Source organism: Dermacentor albipictus, chromosome 8 (genome assembly GCF_038994185.2).
Source record: "Dermacentor albipictus isolate Rhodes 1998 colony chromosome 8, USDA_Dalb.pri_finalv2, whole genome shotgun sequence".
Lineage (NCBI taxonomy): Eukaryota > Metazoa > Arthropoda > Arachnida > Ixodida > Ixodidae > Dermacentor > Dermacentor albipictus.
The window spans coordinates 17,631,372-17,640,448 of record NC_091828.1 but is presented as its reverse complement, the minus strand read 5'-3'; the positions used below and the strand labels follow the sequence as shown (position 1 = coordinate 17,640,448).

Genomic DNA, 9,077 nt, shown 5'->3' with positions numbered 1-9,077 from the left:
GAGAGTGCGTTACAGGAGGCCATCGAGTTCACGGAGGGCTATCTTCGACCCACGGGATTAAACTGTTCGGCTAAGAAGTCAGAGCTTTTACTATACCGCCCCTTAAGAAGAGGTCGTAAGCCCATGGGCTGGAGACCACTGTCTGACAGCACCATTTGTCTTCGCACGGGCAAGGGAGACAAGATTCCTAGGGTCGACGCAATAAGAATACTCGGCATGGTAATCGAATCTACTGGCTCTAACGCGCAAACGATAATCAAGCTCACGACCAAGACGGACAACGCAGTACGTCTCATCCGAAGGGTGGCTAACCGCCATCATGGCCTTAAAGAAGATAATCTGTTACGGTTGATTAACGCCTTTGTGCTTTGCCACTTTGCCTACGTGGCGGCTATGCACAGATGGCAAAGAGCAGAGAGGAACAAACTCAACACGTTGCTCAGGAAAATAACTAAGCGAGCCCTGGGTATACCGATCTTCACCAACACCAATCGCCTCCTCCAGCTAGGTGTGCATAACACTCTGGAGGAGATTGCAGAGGCTCAGGAAAGAGCGCAACTTGCCAGACTCTCCACGACCGCCCCCGGCAGGAGGATATTACAAGAGCTCGGCTACCCACCATCTGCAGAAGCACCAAGAAAATGCCAGTTAGCACGGGACATACGAGATTTGATCTCCGTATCGCCGATACCAAGAAATGTACACCCTGAATATAACAAGGGTAGAAGGAAAGCAAGAGCTTCAACCATACTCAAACAGATCCAGACAGAGGGGCGTAGAGCCTGCTTTGTTGACGCGGCCGCATATCGGAAGGGGTGCTCCTTTTCTGCAGTAGTGGTGGATTCCAAACAGCGACTCACGAACTGCGCATCTGTACGAACCGGAGATCCGGCGATAGCCGAGCAGGTGGCCATTGCCTTGGCGATGCTTGATGACAGCAGCGACGTCATCTACAGTGACTCACGGTCAGCCATTAGGGCATTTCAGTGTGGAGTGATCTCAGAACAGGCTTTTGGGCTGCTTCGTAAGGCAGGTCCGGATAAAATCAAGCATCACTTGCTTACTTGGTTCCCAGCCCACGTTGGGCACATGGCGGGTGTCCCAACGAACCTCAATGAGACGGCCCACGCTGCCGCGCGCGCACTGACTGACCGCGCTGGCGCTGTAACGGCCGAAGAGAGGGTTACGCATGGTAGGGACGCGCCTGCCACTTATAATGAACTTCTTAAACACTTCTATCTCTCGCGGCGAGAATACCCTCCTCCTCACCCCAAGCTCACTAGGCCTCAGGCACTGACATTAAGACTGTTGCAGTCAGAAACTTATCCCAACCTGTCCACGTTACATGCAATATATCCGGAGATTTACACTGATGACGCGTGCCCTGCTTGCGGGGATAAATCAACACTTTCACACATGCTCTGGGGATGTATCTCTATAGCAAGCCCTGACCTCAGCTCAGCTAGGTGGGAGGCGGCCCTCCGCAACCCACTCCTGGCTGAGCAACGTTGGGCTGTCCAGCAGGCCCACGATGCGGCTGGCAGGCTAGGCCTGTCGGTCCCGACGTGGGAGCGGCCCGCGACGTGCTAATACGCGTTCTGCAGGACCGTAAAGTAAAAGTTACTCAATCAATCAATCTAAATCAGTACCGAAACGCAGGGAGTGGTATAATGACCCTAACTGCGTTTACATTTTGCGACAACTGGTCTCGAAGGGGACTGGCGGCCAATAAATCCAAGTACAACGGTCGGAGGAAATTTTCGAATGCGGCAAGCAATTAACCCATGTGTCAAAGGGCACTGCTGAACTGCAATGTAGTTGGTTGAACTCATTCCCATGATATTTACAAAATATCTCGTCTCTGACAATAGCTGCCCATTGATTGAGACAAATCGATTACGCATAATCTTCACTGTTCATGTGTTAATTCTTGCGATAAGATGTAAGCGCAAACATTTCGCGCTTCATCTTGAAACAAGACCGGTAAGCGCGCTCGTTCTTGTACGGTAGAATAAAGAACGCGAACATGCACCGACATGTGTGTAAACTACTGGAAGGTGACTGAAGATGAAGGACCTATTACCGTGCTAGTACTGTGTATACTGTCAAAAAGAAGAAAAAAATAATACGGAAAGAAAGAATGCCCAGTGCCGAGATGTAACGATTCAAGCTTTATTTCTTTTTGACCTAGGATGCAACACCATTAGTTCCATGTGCTTTATGCATGGGTAAGGTTATGACACAACTCATTATTTACCCGTTCATTACATGCACTAACCAGCCCAAATTATCCCTGTACTAGAGCTTATGGACGCATCGCAGTGCACTGCTTTGCATTTCATTGTAGCACAGGGGTTTGCTATCGCCAGTAGCGAATGCTTTGGTTGACCTCTCTGCCTTTCTGCTTTTTGAATTCTCTCTCCTTTTGTATAAAACGTACTAACTTGTGGGAGAGAAAGCGTTCTCCTCTTTTAGAATTCAATTAATTGTCAAGCAATTAAACTGCAGTTCCAGTAACTACAGCACAAATGCGAAAACGAAACCGATTCTGTTCGGTTCTCCGCGCTCAGAGTGCGGCACCAGGGGGCAGCGCGCGCTGCGCGTCCGTTAGGAGTGGCGGGCGGAGATGCACATGAGTAGTCAGCCGGCATTTTTCGAGTTGTGTTGTAAATGTTGTTAATTCGCCGTAAATATCTCTTGATTTGTGCTCAAGAGTGGAGCAAGACCCCAAGGAAGAGAGATTGACGCATCGGGAGCGAAGAACAGAAACGATGGATGGTTACGCTGCTTGGGTCTCGGCACGTTCGAATTGGCAAAGTTCCGAATTTGTCGCTGTGTTGTGTACGCTTGTGCGCTCGTCATTTGCCGTCATCGCGCGGAGATATTTGCGCTGGATGTCTTTCACTTCGTGTACAAAACTCTGCACGCTGCGGCATCGAAGAAGTTGTCCTGTGTTTGGGTGCACGTATGCGCTTGGACACGGATAGTCTGCTTGCTCTCAACGGGTGTTCAACAGTCTACGCGCGCTCGTAACTTGCTCATGAGGTAAGCCCATTTTAATCTTATTTGGTTTGCATAACGTAGGTGTTAAAATGATGTGTGGTAAGCCGGTGTCGCGAACAGAAATATTGTTTCAAAAGACCACTATGCAACGTCTTGGGGCAAAAATGACGCATGAATGGGGAAAGGGATCGCCCTATCTTTTCAGATCGATTCCAGTCGTAGCGCGATTGGCTCGATCGCAATTTCCGTGAGGTACTTCTAACCTTTTGTTCACTCGCGTTAAAAGCGTAGAATAAAACTGCGTTCAGTTGAGCTCTTGTATTGACGCTTGTATTGGCTTGAGAGCATACTGTATCCGATACACGAACTTCTGTTAAAATACAGAAATAAACGTTCGAGGCAATAGCAGTCGCTCACTACCTGTGATCGTTACTTTCTTGCTTGGGTGCACGTTTTAATTGTGACCAGAAAAAAAAAGTTCTTTGCTCTGGCTGCCCTGCTGTGTTTCCTCGGTGCAACTTTTTGCGGTGCAGCGAGACGTGTTGCTTCGAATGATGTCTGGGCAGTCAAGGCATTCGTGTCAGTAAGCAAACAGTAAATGGGGTATCAGTGCGAAAAAATTTGGACATGCAAGAGAAGCGAATGGTAGCATCATAGACTCTTTTATTTGACGAATAATTCAGTTGTATTACTAAAGCGGAGAGTGGATATGCATGAAAGCCAGATTGTATTGATACTCAGCAAAAACAAGGTAACTTATCATTACTAATCAATCCTTTTCTTTTACTGAAAGGCAAGTTGCTGTTGTGCTGGAGCTGAGAAGAGGTCTGCCGCCTGCAATGGGTCCATCTCTCTTAAGTTATTGCAGTATTGTAGCTCACAAGGTGAGTGGATTTTTTTTTCTCTTAGCTGTTTGCCACCTGAATCATGACCATTTACTTAGCTGTGTAGGTGATCACTGTTGGTGACATTGGAGTGCTGGTGGACCAGCACTCCTTTATGATTGCAACGCATATGACAGAGTGCAGCTGTGGCAGTATGCAAAGGTGTTAATCTATAAGCCAAATTAGGTTCTTTGAGGTAATATGTTAATATATTGATGACATTGGATTGTGGTCTAGCAGGCAAAAATGCTAAACAAGAAGAAATTTTAATTTGCACTTGGTAAGATGTGCAAGCAATTCAGGCTGTTATGCATGAAATGGGACATTTGTAGATGTCTTCTACAGTGCTGCAGTCCTGAATTGCTTCAGAGTTGAGTGATACCACTATAATTTCTCTGTAGAGCATGCAGCACAGTTTAGCATTGGGGGAGGCTGGCATCAACAGGCGTCTACTTACTGTGAAGTTCAAGTGAGGTGTTACTGTTAGGGTGACTATATATAATTTATGGCTTAATTCTAATCTTGTGTCAGGCAGACATAGTTTACCCACTTGGTTAAACAATAGAGATGTAATATCTATGTATACAAGTATTACCCATTCATTTATGCCATTTAGACAATGGCAGAAATGCGTGGGTAATACTTGTGTACATAGACAATACATCACTATTGTTTAACCAAGCGGTTCCCCTGCATGCTAAATTTTACAGGGCTATTATTAAGTAATGTCAGCTTTTGTTGTAACATTAAGGCACCTTTTATATTATTACAGATTACCACCATTGTGCACCATCATAGTGTGATATTTACACTAAATGTATTTGACTTACACTAAATTTTATTTAGTGTAAGTCACTATTTTATTTATTACACTAAATGTATTACACTATTTTATTTTATTTACACTAAATGTATTTTTTTTATAGTTTCTGGCCTCAGAATGCACTTCACGTTATATTCTTGTTTGCAACAAGACTATAATGCAGTTTTCTCTCCTTATGATTTGTGGCACTTCAAACTGCGGCGAGCTAAACCACTGGGCAGCAATACTGGAATCGCTACTGCGTGTGGAGCTGTCTTCAAACACACACAAGGAATACATCATTGCTTTTTTAGCACAATACAACGGACACAAGAAAGACGACAGAACAAGGCGCTACTCTCAACTGACATCACTTTATTGCGTCCCTCCTTTGTAGACAGCAGAATCTAGAATTACATGCGCTGTGAACACCATGTGCAGGAACCACCAACATCTGATCAAAAAAGCACACTCATGCGACAGAATAAAAAAAAACATATTGAGCACTGTACAGGTGTAAAGAAAGCACACTAATGCACTGTGACCCTAATGACTGTATGAAGAAAACTTCCGATAACTCTCTGGCGGTGGTATCACGGCTCTTTTTCAAAATCGTAGTATCACGAAACATTGCGAACCTAAGCAATCCATTCCAACAGGCACAGGTTCCCATTTTGCTCAACATTGTAAAATATAAAAGTGCAAAGCCATGTTTTGTGATACTACGATTTTGAAAAAGTGCTGTGATACCACCGCCCGAGAGTTATCGGAAGCTTTCTTCATACAGTCATTAGGGTCACAGTGCATTAGTGTGCCTTCTTTAACCTTGTGCAGTGCTCAATATGGTTTTTTGGATCCCGTCGCATGAGTACGCTCTTGTGATTGGTTGTTGGTGGTCTCTGCACATGGTGCTCACTGCGCATGTTCTTCTATATTCTACTATTTATAAAGGAGCGACGCAATAAAGTGATGTCAGTTGAGTGTAGCGCCTTGTGCCGGTCGTCTTTCTTGTGTCCATTGTTTTGCGCTTAACAAAGTATTTATGGACTCACACCAACTAGCCCGCCAACACATTGTGTTGTGGGCACTTCTGAAGTACTGTCTGTCCAATAACCTTGGTGGCATGTAAGCACCGTCCACTTCTATGCGTTGCTTTCTGTTTCATTGTGGCATCACATCACATTATAATCATAATGTGTATGTACTTTTTCCGAAAGACCCATATTCCTATCCTTTTGTTATATTTGCTGTCGCATTATTTATGTGCAAATGACCAGTGCTCCAAGCTCCATTTTATCGCAAAGTAAACTACTGGTACCTAAACAGTTCTGTATATCAGAAAACCAAAGCTGAACTGCCACACAGTACCAAGCGGCAGCCTTAGTGCAGTGTCAAGTAATCAGATTTTATTGGTCATGCAGAGGTGCACAGGATAGCTCTTTATTACTTGCTGAATAATTAAGCTGTGTGAAAACTTAGTATTTATGCAGCTTCAACCACATGCTATTGGCCATTGCTCCTGCCGTCATCAAATGTGGAAGATTATCACGGCATTTCCTATTCTCTTTTTCCTTATTACAGTGGGATTACTGCATGCGTAAGTAGGAAACGGATCACATAGGCAATCAAAAGCCAACAATGTGTAAACTTGGAACATTGTACAGTTTGATGACCCAGAATAAGCAGAAATACACCATAAATGATTGACAATTAACTTTTTCTTGACACAGGGCTAGAGCATACAGTAAGCATACTGTATGCTCATACGGTGTCACATCAATTTAAATTTTAAAGTAGCTTTACAGTGTACGCTTCTATTGTTGCATTCTGTCAGAGGAATGGTAATGTTTCGCATGTATAGCAACTAGACTGTCTATATACAGTAGTAAAAATGTGTTAACTGTATTTTTTAATCATTTGATAGAATGTGTAGAACAATAAAGCCATACAATCAACGCACAGTGATGTGACTTTCTCTGCACATATTGCAGGTTCAAAAAAAGTATCGTGGAAGCTGTTGCCAAGGTTCCGGCCAGAAAAGACAGCCAGTATAAAAGGGTCCACGCAACTGATCTCTACTACAGGGGATGAACAGCACATCGAGTGCCCTCGACTAAAGCCGGCCTTGTCCCGGAAGTTGGTGCTTCACAACTTTGCGGCACCACTTTGTTGCACGGGTGTGTGGCATTTCTTCCCCTAACATGCCTGCCTGATGTGCCATAAACTACCCAAGCAGTGTTTCGAGGTGTCCAGAATTTTTCCATTGTAGTGTCTACAGTGTCGCTAACATAAGTGGCGTGCAATGGAAACACTGGTAAATCAGAAAAAACTTGATGTAAGACAACACTATCGTATACGGGTTCAGATTGTCATAAAAGCACTTGCCAGACATGTAGAGACCTCCTAAAATGTGAAAAACCACGAAGAAAAGTTTTTCGGCAGCAATATTATCTGATTGCACGCACTAGTTAGTCCACCATATGCCCTGCTTCCAGGACAAGCGACTGCATGACATCGCATTTCCAGTGGCTACACTTGCATCCGGTGCGGTGTGCTGCATCCAGCGAAACATGTTAGAAATCAGTGGTGCACAGTGTTTTCTGTTCCCTTTCTCGACGCCTACTGAACACATGTTAAACTGTTTCCAAAGCAGAAAAAGAGAGGGAAAGGGCTCTGAACACATTGCATTTTAAAGTCCAAGAAGGCTGCTGTTTACTTGCAAATGGCCAATGTATTGCGAGCATGTTGAAGTTCTTTTTTTATTCTCATCGCTTATTTAGCTAGTGGAGACAGCTTTCACAACTGAAGAAGCCTTGGAAGCATGAAACATTTCACAAAACCAGCTTCAATATATCGTGTCTGCATCACAATTTCATGGCTGCATGAGTGAACCCTCTGGTTAACATGTAAGAGAGTTCATGATGTTTGCCATGCATTATCCACTTTATTTACAGGTGTCAACCCTATCTTGAGATTTAAGCTGATGTTGCATTTAGAGAAATTATGGCCGAGAGCCAGCTTTTGAGAATACAGATTGAGCTTGACAGATTAAACGCCAGAACAAGTCGTTGAGGATTTCAGATCAAGAATCTTCAAAGGCCAGTTCATTTAGTGGTGTTAATATTCTGCTCGAAGTTGTTGATTGTTACGTTCATATGGTGCCCAAGCATTGCGGTAACAACTTCACTTGGAGTACATAGCAAGGGTGTATTCAGTGTAAGCTGCTGGCTTTTTTTCTGTGTTTTCAAAAACTGGTTTCTTGTTCAATTTAAATTTTCAAATTTTGCATTGTTTATTAGGTGTTGTGTCCTGTTTCCTTTTCCTGCAGCTTCTTAGTTAAACATCTGAATAGTGAACACAACTTGACCTTTTGCTTGATTGTCTAGATTGCATGCCCTCGATGCAAAACAATTTCACTTCAAAACTGCTTGTACCATACTGAAAGAATAACTTGAAGCAGCCATAGCCACCAATAACACGCAAGAGATGATTATGAAAATTTTAATATTGTTTTTTGATCTACAGGGTGGCTTAACTATCATGCACCAAGATTTAGAAATATGTAAATGCGATGTAACTAGACAAAATGAAGGTAATGTTTGCCATCGCTTGAAGATACTCTGATTATTTTGTGCATTCTGCCTAATTACAAAATTCTTAATTAGTTATTAAATATCTCAAATATTTAAATGAAATGTGTCAATCTAAAGTTGTAGAGCAGTATGAAAGCCTCCTGATACACTTTTTTGTTACTGTTACTCATTCTGTGCTACATAAAACTGTTTTTCCAAGGAATAAGCCTGCGAATACACATAAAGTGTCTTGAGTGGCCAGTCATGTGTCAGTTTTGTGGTGCAAAGCCACGAATACAACTTAAATGGGTTCTTTTAAGAAAAAGACTTAGCTCAGCAAATTATCTTTCTTTGTGCAGCCTGTGGAGACAAGGTTTCTTAGACATGGCCATGGCCCTCAAGGAAGATGCCGAGGCCACAGGCAGTTCCTCCAGTGACCATGAAAAGGTCCCCTGGGGCACAAGTCTGGTTTGGCACCCGCACCTTTCTCCTGCAGCTTTTCTGTCTACTTAGCTAACCAGGTGGGTCAATGATGGCAAAGGGAAAAAAGAATCAACAGCATCAAACACAGAACTTGCTCAAGCTGAATGCATTTTTGGTGTGAAGTTTTCCCCTTATCATTTATCAAAAAACGGGTAATGGTCTTCATACGGACACCTGTTTCCCACAGAGAATTAGCAGTAAAAAAAGCAGCTTATGAAGGCTTGAATATTAGCTAGGATGATGTGGCATAGATAGGATAATGATTATGAATGTTTCTAATGAAGGTAGTGGTAGTAGAGTGAATAATCAGAGTTTATATATACATTAAAAGAC

At 43.4% G+C, this 9,077-nt stretch overlaps 1 long non-coding RNA gene across 1 annotated transcript; it reads left to right on the top strand.

Annotated features, from left to right (window-relative positions):
- The first annotated feature begins 2,586 nt into the window (after positions 1-2,586).
- On the top strand, positions 2,587-8,776 carry LOC135920837 (uncharacterized). The gene is made up of 4 exons (XR_010570339.2): positions 2,587-3,045; positions 3,797-3,887; positions 6,681-6,866; positions 8,621-8,776. It is a non-coding gene; the product is annotated as an uncharacterized lncRNA (long non-coding RNA).
- The last annotated feature ends 301 nt before the right edge of the window (positions 8,777-9,077 follow it).